Raw genomic sequence first — 14,910 nt, 5'->3', positions numbered from 1 at the left:
TTTAAGTATGTATGTTACATATTTTTGTGCAATAAAGTTTTAAATAAATAAATAAATTGACCGACAGGTGTAAAAATTTTATTAGCTTCATTCATTTAGTTATCTTCAGGTACCCTTGAAAAGAGAATTTTCCTAAATTTCCGCGGGAACCGAAAGTGACGGGATTTGTTTAAGCATCAATTTTTTTTACATACATACATATAAACGCGTCTTAATCCCATGCGGGGTATACAGAGCCAACAGCCTTGGAAAGACTGATAGGCCACGTTCAGCTGTTTGGCTTAATCATAGAATTGAGATTCAAATAGTGACAGGTTGCTAGCCCATCGCCTAAAAGAAGAATCCCAAGTTTATAATCCTATCCTTTTACGACATCCATGGGAATGAGACGGAGTTTTGAACCCGGGACATGTGGCAAGAACACTTCTACTTTTTTTCTAAAACGAGTAAAGCCGCGTGCAAAAGTTAGCAAGAAATTAGTTACAAAGTTTTGTGTAGTCCCACGATCACCTTTGACCGGTGTAAGATCAGGTTAAAATTAATGTTTATGACGTATTTAATATTACATACTACATTTAATTGCGTGTAAAATTACTGAAGCTATTTTATAAATGGCTTTCATAGTTTACACTTTGACCCCAAAACGGTATAATCAAAATCGTAATCTACTTATACTAATATTATAAAGGTGAAGAGTTTGTTTGTTTGTTTGTACGCACCAATCTCAGAAACTACTAGTTCGAATTGAAAAATTATTTTTGTGTTGAATAGACCATTTATCGAGGAATGCTTTAGGCTGTATAACATCACGTTGCAACTATTAGGAGAAAAGAAATAATGGAAAATGTGAAAAAAAGCGGAGGAATGATGCCCAAAATAACTATTCCACGCGGACGGGGTCGCGGGCACAGCTAGTTCAGTATAAAATGCTGCGGTGTACATTATACATAATCCGTTACGGGGTAGACAGAGCCAACAGTCTTTAAAATTTCAGCTGTGTGGCTGATATAGTATATGTTCAAAGAAGTTTGAGATGTTATACATACTCCTTCTTGTTATGTTCTTGTTTATCTGCGGCGCGGCGTCTCATGCGCGCGCATCATAAAAATACATAGCATTCATTGCATACATATAGTCACGTCTATATCCCTTGTGGGGAAGACAGAGCCAACAGTCTTTACAAGACTGATTGGCAGCGTTCAGCTGTGTGGCTTAATAATAGAAATGAGATTCAAATAGTGACAGGTTGCTAGCCCATCGCCTAAAAAAAGAATCCCATGTTTATAAGCCTATCCATTAATCGCCTTTTACGACATCCATGGGAAAGAGATGGAGTGGTCCTATTCTTTTTTTTAATGGTACCAGGCACCACACGGCACAATTAATATCTATAAATAAATATATCAATGGCTTAGTGATGGAATTGAGATTCAAATAGTGACAAGTTGCTAGTGTCCAACCACTCCCTGCGTTTGTTACTCAATTATAAATCTAAATATTTTAAGAGAACGTTCTTCAAAGCGATGACAGATACGTTACCTTAATTCTAACTGACTCATTAACTCATGTCAACAGCTAGATAACATGCGAATTTCCTTATGTTTTCCTTCAAATAGAAGGTTCTTGCCCCTCAAGTGCTTATACGCACTATATCAATCCACTTGCCACGATCTCTGCATACTTCTTCTGCGTCATCCATATCATTCAAAAATCTTTTCATGCAAGCTAACTACTAGGTGCTTTCATCCTGAATCCAGACTTGTCATACATTTATACATATGGTCACGTCTATATCCCTTGCGGGGTAGACAGAGCTAACAGTCTTTCGAAGACTGATCGGCCACGTTCAGCTATTTGGCTTAATGATAGAATTGAGATTCTAATAGTGACAGGTTGCTAGCCCATCACCTATATGAAGTAATCCTAAGTTTATAAGCCTATGATATGATGATAATGATAACGATATGATATGTATACTAATATTATAAAGCTGAAGAGTTTGTTTGTTTGTTTGAACGCGCTAATCTCAGGAACTACTGGTTCGAATAGAAAAATTATTTTTGCGTCGAATAGACCATTTATCGAGGAAGGCTTTAAGCTATGTATAACATCACGCTGCAACTATAAGGTGCAAAGAAATAATGGAAAATGTGAAAAATATTTATCCTTGAGGGCTTCAATGATGCCCATAATAACTATTTGACGCGGACGAAGTCGCGGGCACAGCTGGTTGACAAATATAAAGTCATCTTAGTGTCATTGATTCATAGCCGTAAAACTGTTTAACAATATTGACGGCTGAGGTGCAAATTGGTGTCATTATCGTAGACCTATCAATAAAAACTGGACATATGGTAAGAAATAGCGGGAAAATTACTATATTTAGTTATACATCTTAGTGCCAGTGACTTGAAAATATTGTTTAGTAGCTTCCGCGTGCACTTAATTCAAATAATAATTAAATGATAAATAAAATAAATTATTGATCTAAAACTTTGCCGTGTGGTTCCGGCGCTAAAATTAAAAAAGAATGGGACCACTCCATCTCTTTTCCATGGATATTGTAAAAGACGACTAAGGTATAGGCTTATATCTTGAGATTCTTCTTTTAGGCGATGGGCTAGCAACCTGTCACTAATTGAATCTCAATTCTATCATAAAGCTAAACATTTAAACGTGGCCTATCAGTCTCTTCAAGACTGTTGGCTCTGTCTACCTAGCAAGGAATAAAGACGTGACTATATGTATGGTCCAAAAATTCAACTCATCATTTGTCAAAGTTTTTTTTTTATATTTAAGACTCTTTTGGGTGGAATTAATTGGAGTTAACTCTTTTCACTGTTATTTTTTTTCTATTTGTCAGTATGTTTATAACGTTTACTTTTAACGTTTCACTATTTTGTCAGACTAAGGAACCCTATAATTTAGTGGCACGACTTTTTATAAGCAGGTTTTTGGATTACACAATCCGATCGTGCGATGTAACTCCAAGTGTTTAATTTTATTGTGATTTGGTCACGTTTCAAGAGAAAAAAAAGGTTTTATGAACCGGCTTGAGAAAAGAATGAGGTTCTCAATGAAACTGTTTTTTTTTTTTGTATAAGTAGGTACTTTTTTTAATTTATTTAATTTGAAACCGCTGAAGGCTCTGTCCGCGTAAATATCAAACTTTTCATTTATTGCCGTGTGGTTCCCGTCACCAACAGAACCAAGTTAAGTCCCAGGTATATCTAATTAATATAATTTTTTTAAACAGACGTATTAGTTTGTATGTATATATAGGTACAACAATGTACATAAACATATGAACATTAAATATTTTATATGACAAGTTACGAGTCTTGACCTATAACTTTAAAAGATTATAGCGTTTATTGTCTATTTTGATTTAATCACTATAATAACTATGTTTAAAACGCGACTAAGGGCTATCCCTTACTACTAAGCCTATGCTTATGAACTTGTGATTCCTCTTCTAGGCGATAGGCTAGCAACCTGTCGCTATTTGAATCTCAATTGCTATCATTTAGCCAAACAGCTGAACATGACCTATCATTCTTTTCAAGATTATTGGCTCTGTCTACCCCGCAAGGGCTATAGACGTGATGATACAGTATAAATATAAATATATACGGGACAAATTACACAGATTGAGTTAGCCTCGAAGTAAGTTCGAGACTTGTGTAACGAGATACTAACTCAACGATACTATATTTTTATAATAAATACTTATATAGATAAACATCCAAGACCCAGGCCAATCAGAAAAAGTTAATTTCTCATCATGCCCTGGCCGGGATTCGAACCCAGGACCTCTGGTGTCACAGACAAGCGTACTACCGCTGCGCCACAGAGGCCGTCAAGTATGTATGTAGGCTACAAAAATAGTGCCCAAACAGGCAATGTGATGTACCTAACCATGATCCTAGGATCTCCTGTAAAGGTTGCGGAGGACAGACAGGAGTCAGCTTCTTACGAAGTTGGATGATACCAGCTCGACCGCCACCAAAGGGAAGATCTTCCGCCAGGCTGGTGTGACGCCTGGGGAACCGCGCGACAGACGGATGTTGTGTGGGAGGTTGTAGGTATTTATGCTCCAATCCGTGAATAGGACCACTCCATCTCTTTCCCATGGATGTCATAAAATGCGACTAAGGAATAGGCTTACAAACTTGGGATTCTTTTTAGGCGATGGGCTAGCAACCTGTCACTATTTGAATCTCAATTCTATCATTAAGCCAAATAGCTGAACGTGGCCATTCAGTCTTTTCAAGACTATTGGCTCTGTCTACCCCGCAAGGGATATAGACCTGACCAAATGTATGTATGTATGTATCCGTGAAATCTTTGTTTGCGCGATTTAGATTCTTCGCTGCTATTGGCTGGGCGCGTCAATTTATTCTCTATGATTGATATTAGTGATGTCGCCGCTGTGTGAAGACTTGAGACGTTAGGATGTAACTAGGACCAACGGATGAAGCATATACTGCTAAGGGTTTTCTTAACATCTACACTAATATTATAAAGCTAAAGGGTTTGTTTGTTTGTTTGAACCCGCTAATCTCATGAACTACTGGTTGGAATTGAAAAATTATTTTTGCGTTAAATAGACCATTTATCGAGGAAGGCTTTAGGCTATAAAACATCACGTTGCAACTATTAGGAGCGAAGAAATAATGGAAAATGTGAAAAAAAAAAAACGGAAAAATTATTCATCCTTGAAGGCTTCAATGATGCCCAAAATAACTGTTCCACGCGGACGAAGTTGCGGGCACAACTATCCTACTAATACCTATTATAAATGCGAAAGTTTTTGAGTATGTCAGAATATCAGTATGTATGTTTGTTACTCTTTCACGCAAAAACTACTGAACCTGTAGGTAGCTGAAGACCCAGAATAACATATTTATCCCGAAGTTCCCGCGGGATTGATAAGGTTTCCATGCGGTCGAAGTCGCGGGCGGCCTCTAGTAAAGAATAAAGCCGAATTATGAAGCTCGTCTCATTAAATTTAATGTACAGAAATTAGATACACGTCGAAAATATTTTGATTTCGTTTATTTTTATAAAATAATTCACTCCTTATTAGACGTCCCTAACTTGCTGGCTGAATTATCATTTAATACGAGATTTAGTGCTCGTAGAGCTAATCAAATAGGACTTTTTGTTCTACAAGTGTATCGCAATAATACCTCATTTTACAATCCCCTGGTTAGGATGGCTCGTCAATGCAATGAAATCGCCAAAGGCAACCAGACCTTTGACGTTTTTCTACCTAAATTGGCTTTGTATAGTAACACAATCAAAAATATTTTATACCACAAGACGACAGTTTAATCCCTGTCGTGTGGAACATTGGTCTCCTCCTATTATTGTTTAGTATACTCATTCTTTTATTTTTATTTTATATTATTTTAGACATAGTTTAAGTTAACTCTTCTTTTAGCTTTTATAAAAACACATTTTTTGGAATACAACCTAGATTATAAGTTTTGTTTTATATAATTTGTTTAGATATAGTTGTAATCTGTTTTGTGTAATAAATAAAAAAAAAAAAAAAAAAAAAAAAAAAAAAAAAAGCCTAACATTGTAAAAAATACAAAGTCGCCATTTTGATTTTGAATCATACGTGCTTTTGTTTGTTTATTTTGCAGATTTTGCGTGTTCAGTAGAATGCACATTGCACATTTAGTGATTAAATAATGTCAAATTTACTTGCATTATGTATAATCCTAATGAACAGGTCATCCATACAGAATATGGAGAGTAATATAGGTTTCCTTTTTTTTTGTTTTTTCTAAGAATTCCTTCTCTACGGAAGTGAAAAACAGAGATAAAATCTAGTTAGAAACAAATGCCGTGTGGTTCCCGGCACAAATAGAAAAAAGAATATGACCACTCCATCTTTTTCCCACGGATGTTGTAAAAGGCGACTAAGGGATAGGCTTATAAACTTGGGATGCTTCTTTTAGGCGACAGGCTAGCACCCTGTCACTGTTTGAATCTCAATTCCACCGAATTGAACGGGGCCTTTCAGTCTTTTCAAGACTGTTGACTCTATCTACCCCACAAGGGATGTAGACGTGACTATATGTATATGTCTGTGTGTGTGAAGCGAAAGAAGCCGCAAGATTACCATGGCGATACGTAGCAAGTGGGAAGACGTGTCTCTGCCAACCCTATCAGGAAAGAGGTGTAGTTTACATACATACATAAAATCACGCCTCTTTCCCGGAGCGGTAGGCAGAGACTACCTCTTTCCACTTGCCACGATCTCTGCATACTTGCTTCGCTTCATCCACATTCATAACTCTCTTCATGCTAGCTCGGCGGTTTCGGGTACTTTTGACCTGACCCTTTACCAGGACGTCCTTAATTTGATCAAGATACGTTCGTCTAGATCAGAGAGTCCCAAACTTATTTTGTCTACTGCCCACTTTGAGAATAAATATTTTTTTAGCACCCCCATTTTTTCACCTATTTAAAAACCACTATAACTTCAAATTAGTTTTATTAATTATTGTGACCTATATATGTATATAATGCCTCATCACAACGCCCCCATTTTCTTTCTGGGTCTCTTACCGCCCCCCTTGAGACCTGCAGCGCCCACAAGGGGGCGTTATCGCCCACTTTGGTCTAGGTCTTCCCACTCCGACCTAGGGTATGTTAAGATGGTTTGGTCATGTGGAGAGGACGAATGAAAGCAGGTTGACTAAGCAGATATACAAGGAGAGTGTGGAGGTGTGGTTTAATGTACCTGTTAAGGAAAAAAAACAAGATTTCGACATGTGACCGCCTCACATGACGTAAACGTGCTAAAAATTCAAAGAAGCGAAGCTCTAAATAGTAACGTAAATATAATTATAACAAGTGTACCGTAATAATACGGAAATATAAACAAATACAAAATCCGAACACGATCGTAATCATGACCTTTCCCATGGATTATACACATACATACATACACGTCATAATCACGTCTATTTCTCTTACGGTGCAGACAGGGCCAACAACCTTGGAAAGACTGAAAGCACTGTGTGTATTGAGATTCTAATATTGAAAAGGTTGTTGGCCCAATGCGTAAAAGTAGATTCCTAAGTTTATTATCCAATATTTTAGTCGCATTTTACGACATACATTGGAAAAAAGAGTGGTGCTTTTATGAAGTGCCGGGAACCACACGGTCGTATCGAATCTTCTTATCACTGACCGCCAAATCTATCTATACGTTTGAACGTGCTAATCTAAAGAACTACTGGTTCGAATTGAAAAATTATTTTTGCGTTGAATAGACCATTTATCGAGGAAACGGGGAAAATTATTCAACCTTGAGGGCTTCAATAATACCCAAAATAACTATTCCACGCGGACGATGTCGCGGGCACAGCTAGTACTATACTAACACGCGTTAGTGTACATTAGTGTTGATGTCATCACGTGTGTCAATAGCCAGGTATATACCATGGTCATTGCCGTCCAAAGATTTCGTATCCGTGAAGCCGATTCCGCGGAAGAATATTTTTTTTAATAACTTGGGTATCCTCTTGTGGGCGATGATGTAGCAACCTGTCACTATTTGAATCTCAATTCCATTATTAAGCCATATCTACAGCTGAAAGTAGCCTTTCTGTCTTTTCAAGACTGTTGGCTCTATCTACCCCGCAAGGGATATAGACGTGACTATATGTATGTAATATTTTTTTTTGTCAACACAACCTGTCACTATTAGATTCTCGATACAATCATTAACCTATCCAGCTAGACATGGTTTTTGAGTGTTATGTCAGTGACTCTGTATACCCCGTTATGAACGAAAGACATCATCATTATAAAATCTCTTCTTAATCTCTTACGGGACAGACAGAGCTAACACTCTCGTAGAGACAGAAAGGCCACTTTGAGCTGTATGGCCCAATGATAGTTGACATTTTAATAAGTAAAGTACCAGGTTGCTACCCCATCGCTTAGAACAAGAAGAGTTTATTTGCCTCTCCCTTGATCTACTGTTACCTTCCGCTAGGGAAGAGAAGCAGCCGGTGCACACTATGTTTTTCCCAAAGCTACCTATAATATAATCTCATTTGTCTAGTGTAACAAATCAGTATATATGTACCCTTAATCGCCCATTACTACATCCATGAGAAACGGAATGAACTAATTATAAACGTAATATAAAGTCACGTCTATATCCCTTGCGGATTAGACAGAGCCAACAGTCGGCAAAAGACTGCAAGACCACAGCTTCAGCTGTAGAATAGAGATTCAAATAGTGACAGGTTGCTAGCCCATCGCCTAAAAGAGCAATCCCAAGTTTAAAAGCATACCCCTTAGTCGCCTTTTACGACATCCATGGGAAAGAGATGGAATGAATGAAGTCCTATTATTTTTTTCCATTGGCGCCGGGAACCACACGACATATTTGTTATATATCTACCAAACACGTGGAACGTATACGAATTATATATGTATATAATTATAATATTATAATGGAACATATATCTACCAAACACGTGTAACGTACTTATACGAATTATATATAAATAAAATATTATTATTTAAGTTAATTTTCCAACAGTTCTACTTTCTAAGGACGAATACGGCGAGGTCGACAGCTTTTATTGCCATAAACTTGATATTACCGCGAATTCGCTCGCGTGAACCTCGACTTCACACAATTTTGACAATTTACTCATATAGTATCGTACGTAGCCGTGTGGTTTCGGAGAATAGAACCGCTCCATATATTTCCCATGGATCTAGTAAAAGGCGACTAAGGGATAGGCTTATAAAATTGGGATTCCTCTTTTAGACGATGGGCTAGTAACATTTGAGTATGAATTCTATGATTACGAAAAACAGGTGTAGGTCTACCCAGCAAGGGATTTAGACGTGATTATATGTTTGTATATAGAAAATCTAGGTATATTAATATTATAAATCTGAAGAGATTATTTGTTTGTTTGTTTGAATGCGCTAATCTCAGGAACTACTGGTTCGAATTGATAAATTATTTTTGTGTTGAATAGACCATTTATCGAGGAAGGCTTTAGGCTATATTATATTACGCTGCAACTATAAGGAGCGAAGAAATAATGGAAAATGTGAAAAAACGGGGAAAATTATTCACCCTTGAGAGCTTCAATGATGCCCTTATTCCACGCGGACGGAGTCGCGGGCACAGCTAAGTAGTAAGTAACAATTGGTGTGGATAACAAAAAAAAAAATTACAAAATCACAAACATACCGAGAAGAATGAGAATGCGTGATTGAATTGAGAAAAAAAACTAGATTATTTTCGTAAAGCAAAAATAATAATCGATTAATATTATGACAACATGATTACCTAATCTGATTTACTTATATATGTTGAAACGTTTGTAATCTGAACAGTTTTGCAAGTAAGATGCGTATCGCATTCTCATCACGTTCCTATACTTGGTGCTATGTCTAGCCTTGTTCACTGGAGGTTATGGGTTCAAAGCCGGTGGGTATAAAATGTTTATTCGTGCAGTTGACGTTTTCAATGAAAATGATGCAGTGCTGTTTGTTACGAATTCTTCTAAACTGAAGCTTTGGAAACGGCAGTGAACTTAGTTTTAAGTAGGTAATACATTTGACGTCAACCAATGTTGTGAAACCAAAAGATGTGATAATTATTAAGTGATTGATGGCTGAAATGTCCCATAATAATGAATTAAAAATTTTGAATTCGGTTTGCACATTTTATAAATGCGTAAATAACTTAGTTACTTTCGCTGAACCAATTTTGATAAAATCAAAATAAATAAGTTGTAATTTAAATTTAGTTATTAATTTAATGTTTTGAGATATACTACTCTGTCAAGAAAGTAGCAGGAAAAGATCAATAATACACAAACTGTTTGTTATTCATCCAAATTTATTTTATCACCTTCAAAATATGCTCCTTTAGAAACGATACACTTACGCCAACGAATAATCCAATCATCAAAACATTTTTTAAACGCTGTTTCCGGAATTGAGGTCAGTTCTCGCCGCGAATTCTCTTTTATGTCTTCTACCGATTGAAAACGGGTGCCACGAAGTGGTAATTTGAGTTTAGGAAAAAGAAAAAAGTCGGCTGGAGCCATATCTGGTGAATATGGTGGTTGCTCGATGGTATTTGTTGAGTGTTTGGTTAAAAATTCGTTCACAATGATGGCCTTGTGCGAAGGTGCATTATCATGGTGCAAAATCCAAGAATTTTCTTTCCACAAATCTGGCCTTTTTCGTCGCATTTGCTCTCTTAAACGCCGCATAACACTCAAATAATATTCCTTATTTACCGTTTGACCTTCCGGCAAGAATTCCGAGTGCACAACACCGCGATAGTCAAAGAAAACAGTCAACATGACTTTGACTTTTGAACGACTTTGGCGTGGTTTTTTCAAAGTTTGCATCATTCATCATTCAAGTTTGCATGTCAAACTCGTAAACCCACGTCTCGTCACCAGTAACAATGCGTTTCATGAATGTTGGGTCGGAATTGACTCGTTCTAGCATGTCCTCAGCGACTCTCATGCGATTGAGTTTTTGAAAAAAATTCAGGTCTTTTGGGACTAGCCGAGCGGCAACATGTTTCATACCCAAATTATTAGTTAAAATGGTACGGATCGACTCGTGAGATACAGAAAGTTCGGTGGCTATCTCTCTCAAAGTTCAATGAGGATTTTCAGTCACTATTTCCTTCACTTTTGCGATGTTAACTTCAGTTGCAGACGTTGATGGCCTACCAGAGCGAGGCAAATCTTCCATCACATCTCGACCGCTTTTGAACGCTTTGTACCACTCATAAGCACGAGTTTTTGATAAAGTCGATTCACCGTAAGCCTTCTGTAACATTTTCAGTGACTCCGAACACGATATTCCATTGGCAATGCAAAATTTAAGACAAACTCTTTGTTCGATGTTTTTATCCATTATGAAATTAGCAATACACACTAGATATGATATAACTAAAAATAGCACTGTATTTAATGTAAACAACAGATGCAACTCAAACTCCGCGCCAAAATGGAAAACAGTTGTGCCAATCTAACAACAACAAAAAAAACAAAAATTTGAATTTGGAACCATAAATAAATAATCCATTCCCGATACTTTTCTGACTGAATGTATAATTAAGTATAGTATTGTAACTTAACATGATAATCGAAAAGTTTTTTAAGTAATAATTTAATTATGTACAAAATTTTGCGTTGAGTGTCCTTAATTAATATAATTTATTCTGAATTATGTAAGCGGTGTTAATCTTTGCCGCAGGAATCGATGTCTTTATTTTTATGAGAGAAAGTCTCGTTTATTTCATAACATGTGCAAAAACATTAGTTTAGAAAGTTAAGTATAATTAAAAATGAGTTAATTTATTATTATCTCTACCTATATATTTATATTTTGCTTATGGTCATTTTATAGTAGTGTTATTATAATTTCTGATATAATCTAAAACCCTGTTTAAAAATGATATTAATCATAACAGATAAATAAATCAGGCATAACTATAACGTTTTTTTATATAGAAAAACATTCGTAATTATATTACTTTAGAAAAATTTCGACATCTTATTTTTTGTTTTACGATCGAATTCAAATTCTTTTAAAAAATGTCCCATAACTTAAATGAACTCTTTACGAGCACTTACCTCATAATTTTTATATAAGTTTAATTAATTTATGTTGAAAAAATCCCCTTTTGACGCAAGTTAGTCATTGTCACGTAGGTACCATAAATTACATTAGTTTACAATTTTGTATGGTAAGAAAACAGTATAAATTAGAGCACAGAAATAATAAAACATCGAGAGATTGATATGGTAATTGTATTGAATGAACTGGTTAATATTTTATCTCAATTCAACTTCTTAATGGTTTTAATTCATATTACATTGTACCTTATAATGTACATTATCTGGAATATGTCAGTTTTTTCCAAGAATTCGATTAAAACAAAATTACACTATATTTTTATAAAATGGGTATATTATTTTTGACACTCACCTCTCAATGTGGGTACACAAATATATTTTTTTCTCAAAAGTACAGACTAAAACATTAAAAAAAAAAAGAAAAAGAAACACAAAAACTAAAAAAAAAATAACATTACAAAAAAAAGAACAATTTAAATCCAAAAACTCACCTGTCACTTTCACAGCACAAAATTCAAAAATCGAACACTCACACTATTCGTCTGTTAAAAATAAGGCTAATGACACAACTAGTCTGTCAGAGGTAGCGATTTTAACTGACTGACCGTATACGGTACAGACGAGACAAGACCAATTTCGCAATATATATGTATATACACAATGACGTTTGGCCGTCCGTCCGCTTATGACGCGAACTCTTTCATTAATGACCGGAGCAATCACTGTACACCTTATTTATTTTTGACGCATTTAATACGATTTCGGATTGATGAAGTGAATTGTGCGTAAATGACATTTTCCTGGGTTTTTTTTTTTTGGTCAATTTTGAATATGGACTTATCAATTAATCACTACATATTATAAAGTCTAAATACTTTGCCGTGCCGTGTGATTCCCGGCACCAATACAAAAAAGAATAGGACCACTCCATCTCTTTCCCATGGATGTCGTAAAAGGCGACTAAGGGATAGGCTAAAAAACTTGGGTTTCTTCTTTTAGGCGATGGGCTAGCAACCTGTCACTATTTGAATCTCAATTCTATAATTAAGCCAAATAGCTGAACGTGGTCATTCAGTCTTTTCGGGACTGTTGGCTCTGTCTACCCCGCAAGGGATATAGACGTGACCATATGTATGTATGTATGCTAAATACTTTATCTGTCTGTATGTATGCGCTTGAGTCGGAAAGTTGTGGACAGATTTTATTCCTGTTTGTTGGAATGATTGATTGTTTGTTTGTTGCCTCTTTTCTAAGAAAGTAGGTACTTCCGTGCGAAGCCGGGACAGGTCGCTAGTATAAAATTAACTTGGGATTCCTATTTAGACGATGGACTATCAACCTATCACTATTTGAATCTCAATTCCATCATAAAACATTCAGCTGAACGAAGCCTTACAGCCTTTTCAAGACTGTAGGCTCTTTCTACCCCGTGAGAGATAAAAACGTTATCAATATGTATGTCTTATCAAATCAGTAACGCCCCTACATACACACATATAATAACGTCTATATTCCTTGCGGGGTAGACACTTAGACAGAGTCAACAGTCTTGAAAATACTGATAGGCCACGTTCAGCTGTTTGGCTTAGTGATATAATTGATATTCATATAAAGTGACAGGTTGCTAGCCCGCCGTCTAAATAAAGAATACCAAGTTTATAAGCCTATCCCTTAGTCGCCTTCTACGACATCCATGGGGACGAGATGATGAAAGATGAGAGAAGTGGTCCTATTATATTTTTCAATTGTGCCGGGAACCACACGACACGGCACGGCAGTGACCTACATTCATATAATCACGTCTATATCCCTTGCGGGGTATAGTATATTCCTAATGTAGTCTCTGCCTATCCTTTGAGCAAGACGCGTGAATATATACCTACATTCGATTTGAGCATAGGTAATAGCTTAAAATCGTACCCACCCCAAGGTATACATAGTTGCATTAATACATCCACGTCTTTATCCCTTGCGGGGTAGACAGATCCAAGTCTTGAAAAGACTGAAAGGTCACGTTAAACTCGTGAACTTCAAATAGTGACAATGACTTGACCATCTTCTTAGAAAAGGATCTCAATTTTTTAGCCTTTCCCTTAATCGACTTTTACAAACTGCACGTTGACGATGAGTTAAATCCACCGGAATTGCATAAAGATTAATGAATGACGCTTACAAATGTTTTTTTTTGGATTTTCCTAATTAATTTTCTTTAGTCTAACGATCTGTTTTATATCCGTATCCGTTTAATTGAGTTCGAAAACAATTAATTTTGAACGTTATTGATCACGTCTTAATAACTTACGGGGTAGGCATAGCTGATAAATTCAAAACATCGAAAATTTGGATGAAAAGAAGTATGCAGGGTTCGTGGCAAGTGGAAAGATGTGGTCTCTGCCTACCCCTCCGGGAAAGAAGCGTGATTTATGTACGTATGTATGTTTCAAGTTCAAGAAAGACTTTGACTTATTCTGAACTAAACTCCTGTAGATAAAGTCACTGCAAATATAAAACACATTTAAACATTTTTGATATATTAATTTAAAAGGCGCTGTCGCGCTATAATGTGTCAATTGTAACGATGTACTGCCTATCCCTCCAGAAAATGGTATGATTTAAGTATTTATTATACCAAAAAAAAAAAACAATAGATTTATCTGTCAAAATTGTGGTAAACTCAACTTGAAAATAGCGGCTAAAAATAGTTAGAGGAAAAACGAACGAACCATGAATCAAAGTGATGACGTAATGTCAGGGTTTCTCAAACTGGGGAGAAGGGACGTGTACCCTTAGGGGTACCGTAAGCCGATGAACAAAAAGGTGACGCGACATACATACATACATATGGTCACGTCTATATCCCTTGCGGGGTAGACAGAGCCAACAGTCTTGACAAGACTGAATGGCCACGTTCAGCTATTTGGCTTAATGATAGAATTGAGATTCAAATAGTGACAGGTTGCTAGCCCATCGCCTAAAAAAGAATCCCAAGTTTGTAAGCCTATCCCTTAGTCACCTTTTACGTCATCCATGGGAAAGAGATGGAGTGGTCCTATTCTTTTTTGTATTGGTGCCGGGAACCACACGGCGCAAAACTTATCTATGGCTTTTTGATAAATTTCTATCACGGCCAATATTTCCTTGAAATCCTAATCTGTCTACGTGAATACTTTGAGAAACTCTGACTGTGCATTTATTTCATGTAACAATTGAATTTAAGTTTTGGACTACATTAATAATGTGATTA

The 14,910-nt window shown here is 36.3% G+C and overlaps 1 protein-coding gene across 1 annotated transcript in view; it reads right to left on the bottom strand.

Annotated features, from left to right (window-relative positions):
• The window catches only part of LOC106142084 (fatty acyl-CoA reductase wat), a 33,184-nt gene extending 20,833 nt beyond the window's left edge, over positions 1–12,351 (bottom strand). The window contains exon 1 of the mRNA XM_013343710.2: positions 12,158–12,351. The gene's annotated coding sequence lies outside the window, so the exon portion shown is untranslated. The remainder of the gene's footprint in view (positions 1–12,157) is intronic.
• Between the last annotated feature and the right edge of the window lie 2,559 nt (positions 12,352–14,910).

This window comes from Amyelois transitella, chromosome 30 (genome assembly GCF_032362555.1).
Source record: "Amyelois transitella isolate CPQ chromosome 30, ilAmyTran1.1, whole genome shotgun sequence".
In the NCBI taxonomy this organism is placed as follows: domain Eukaryota; kingdom Metazoa; phylum Arthropoda; class Insecta; order Lepidoptera; family Pyralidae; genus Amyelois; species Amyelois transitella.
The sequence above is the reverse complement of the archived record's forward strand: the minus strand, read 5'-3'. Positions and strand labels throughout refer to the sequence as shown.